Here is a 4,200-nt window from a genome sequence, read left to right on the forward strand (position 1 = left end):
AAGTGATCTAATGTACTCCTCACAGTATGGCTTCCGCAAATCGCATTCCACAGAGCATGCGAAACTTGATATTGTCGAAGCGATACTGAGCAATATGGATAAACGTTACTTCTCAAGCGGTGTCTTCATTGACCTAAAAAAGGCATTCGATACGGTCAATCATGAAATATTACTCCATAAATTGAACTTTTACGATTTCCGGGGATTGATAAATGATTGGTTTCAAGTCATATTTAAAAAATAGAACGCAAATAATTCAAATTGGAGAGTATTAATCAACAAAACTTGTTTCTCCATGTGGTGTGCCTCTTCGCGGATGATAATAATATACTTTATGCTGATAAGAATCTCAAGGCGATCGAACAAACTGTTAATGCAGAGTTAAAGAACGTACATGATTGGATGACTACAAATAAGTTGACAGTGAATACAAAAAAGTATAATTTTGTAATTTTTCGTCTTCGTCAGAAAAAGAAGGAAAAGAGTCAGTTTACAGCAAAAACGTTATATCAAATGCCTAGGTGTCTTAATCGATCAAAAATAATTTGTCATGGAAAAGCCATGTAATGTTCATTCTGTTATCATAAAAATAAGTAAAACAATAGGGATGATTGCAAAGCTGAGGTACTTCGTTCCATCTACTGCCCTAATAAATATTTATAATTCTTTAATTTTACCTTATATAACTTATGGTCAATGCGTCCAATGTTTACTTAAACAAAATCTTGGTTCTTCAAAAGCGAGTGCTGTGCTTAATCTATTTTGCCGATCGAAGACAACATGCCATCCCTTTTATTTGTCAAAGCAAACATTCTGCCTGTTACTTTCTTATATTATGAAGTCGTAAGCAAATGAATGTTTAACGTGCACAATCACAGTGCCCCAATCAACATTGTGAAACTATTCACTAAAACAACACACATTCATACCTACGATACTCGATCATCCAAGTCTCAGCTCTTTAGTGCAAAGTACTCTAGACTAAACTTACAAAAAAAGGCTTTTTCGCGTGTTGGTGTCAAAATTTGGAATAAGATGCCGAATGAATTTAAATCATTATCAAAAAATTCCTTTAAAAAACAAATGAGGAAGTTTTTATTTCAGATCCTGGATAATGAAGATTCTTATCTTGATGTCGAAAATATTACCTCCAAACTCAAAGAGTGTACAATTAAAACAAATTTATCCAATTGCTTGAGTACCTAATCTGCTTCTATACTTTATTGATACATTATGCAACTATTGATGTATTTACCAGTTATGCTTCTCCTTATCATTTAATAATGTCTAACTCTTATTTATTTTTTCTTTACTTAATGATGTAACTAAACGATGAAATAATATATGAAATGGATCATATATGAACTGCGGATATGAAATCAAGTGAAGCTATGATCCTCGCAGTTACAACGCAATTTTTGCAATTGCAAATGATTGACCCGCCTCGAATAGCAAATCTGCTACCTGCGGGTCAACATGAACTTTCCTTAAGTTCTGTAATGAGAAAATAAATTTAAAAAAGTCACATCAAGGTATCGTGAAAGATAAAGATAAAGTGTCCAAGTTTTCCATGTGTAGCCAGTTCCAGAAGGCTCAGACCAGGGGGCCAATGATAATTCAAGATCCCCCAGAGAGACCATGGTCTATAATAGGAAGTGACCTGTTCGAGCACAATGGTATTCATTATTTGCTAAGCGTGGATTATTATTCGAAGTGGATAGAAGTTGCAAAGCTACATGACCTAGCCAGTATCAATGTTATCTGTCACCTGAAGAATCAATTTGCCAGGTATGGCATTCCTGATGAACTTATCAGTGACAATGGTCCCCAGCATTCAAAGAGTTTAGCAGGAGTTGCGGTTTTTTGCACACCACGTCAAGCCCCCTATATCCGCAATCCAATGGTGCAGCTGAAAGTCTAGAGCTGTGCAAACCATTAAGAACCTCCTAAAGAAAGCACAAGATCCTTACAAGGCCTTACAGAAACACTCCCTAACCCTAACCCTAACCCTTATATGCGCGGCACTGGGAACGAGAACTTAAAAATAGCTTTGCGACAATAAGAATAGATTTAAAAAAAAAACATATGATGAGGCATAGGGATTCACTATCTTAGATAAGATAACTTAAGATAATCTTTATTGGGCTCCCCAGAAGGCTTTTTTTTCAGTCCTAATTTACATATATACATTAGTCATTACCTACAATAAGAAAAATACTTATCAGTCCTAATTTACAAATGTATATTAAATATTATCTACAATAAAAAAAAGGCTTTCAGTCCTACTTTGCAAGTATATAATAATCATCGTACAATAATATAATTAACTGTTTTAAAAACATAATTGGAAAAGATAGTCTTTCAATTTCCTCTTGAACATTTCGAGGCTGTTACAAGCAGTGATAGCAGTCGGTAATTAGTTCCACTAAGTTAATGATCGGTACAGAAAAGATCGCTGCCCAGTAGCATAATTTCTTGAGTCTGTGACAACTCTTGCAGCAATATTTTGGACACTTTGCAGTTTGGAGACGTTCTTCTTTGATGTGCTAGACCAAACAGGAGAACAATAGAATAATCTATTGAATACCCAAGCCTGGATAACATTCTCTAAAGACTTTAAGTAAAAAAGATATTTAATTCTGTTAATCTGACATAGACTAGAGAAACAAGATGAAACAGTGTTTGTAATATGTTCATCAAAGCCTAGCGTTGCATCCATTTGTATGCCGATATCCCTCGCTGTGTTGGATGGAGTAACTTCTTTACCTAGCTGATAAAGTGACATGAAAATTGGGGAGTCGTTGCAGCATTTGCAGCAGAGTTTGGTCTTATCAGGGTTGATTAGGAGACCATTATAATAACACCATGTACCGAACTTAGCCAAGATTGTTTAAGTCCAGCAGGGACTTGGAAGACTCAGAGGCCCTATCACCCACGGAAGTGAAGAATTTATTGAACTCGTCCGCAACCTCCTTTAAATCTCTCGTGTATACTTGCTGAGTTGCTGTTTCGGCAAAAGGAAAGCAACGGGGTTTAATCCTCACTGTTTAAATAGGGGCCTGACTTTCAAGCACATGAAGAAAATTTATGTTGAAGTGAACAAGCATTTCACTCGCGTAGTCAACAAGAGCGGTCTCGTGCCATGACACTTGTTCGAGATCCTTGACAAATTTGTCACGATCATAATTCTTGTAGGATCTTACATTAACAAAGCCAGTTGGGGACTTTTTTACTTAGGCAGTCTAAGTTTCCAAAAATATACACTAGAAAATGATCGCTGATGTGAGATACGACCACTCCACCATTCTTACCACATCCTCTTTTGCAATAGGTGACTAAACGCGCCAAAGCAAGCTTCCAAAACTCATTAATAATTCCTGAAGCTAATATCTTTCTCTCACAAAGGCCACTTTGCAAAATACCATAATGCTCTTTGTTTGCCCCCCTCCCCCCCTCCCCCCAATTTTGCGTCAGCATTGTTTCCAGTTTCTCTTCGTCCCACGAAAAGCAAAATTTGGGTGACAAACAAAGAGTATTATGGTATTTTCCGCAGTGGCCTATTTAAACCTTTGTTCGGACTCCCGAGGGACACGCTTTTCTGTGGAATGTTCGTTCAAAAACTCGCAGCACGTGTTTTTGTACCCGATAAAACACTGCTGCTCCTTTTTTTAAACGGAAAGAACACACACGAAGTTTTTGTGATGGTAATTAGTTCTTCTTTACATATGAATGAAAACTCATTTTCATAAGAAAAACTTCTCACTTATAATAAATTCGGGGACAAGATTTTGGTATGGATTACGGAAGTGTGAAGGGTTTAGGAGTAAAAATAAACCGTATCGGAAAAAAGTAGGGGATGAAGTGCCCAGCCCCTCCCTCTCCGCGGCCCCTGGATAACCAACATTTCAATAACCTGAATGGTATCAAATTAAGGAGTGGAATTAAACTTCCCTCCATTGACAACGGGAAGGATATCTTTTGAACGTTAACTGGAAATTCCTTTTCCTTTCTCACTCTGCATGTCTATTGATTGTCCGCTTGTTTGTCTGATATCGGACGAGTATCCTGGATGAAAAAAAATAAAGTGTTACAAACTTGTCAGATCTTAAAGTTTAAATAAATTATGGAAACGTTTGGACAACTATAAAGTACTAATGGATTTTTAATGAGCTTCACCATTAATGTTTCCGTTCATAGAAA

Source organism: Montipora foliosa, chromosome 1, assembly GCF_036669935.1.
Source record: "Montipora foliosa isolate CH-2021 chromosome 1, ASM3666993v2, whole genome shotgun sequence".
Lineage (NCBI taxonomy): Eukaryota > Metazoa > Cnidaria > Anthozoa > Scleractinia > Acroporidae > Montipora > Montipora foliosa.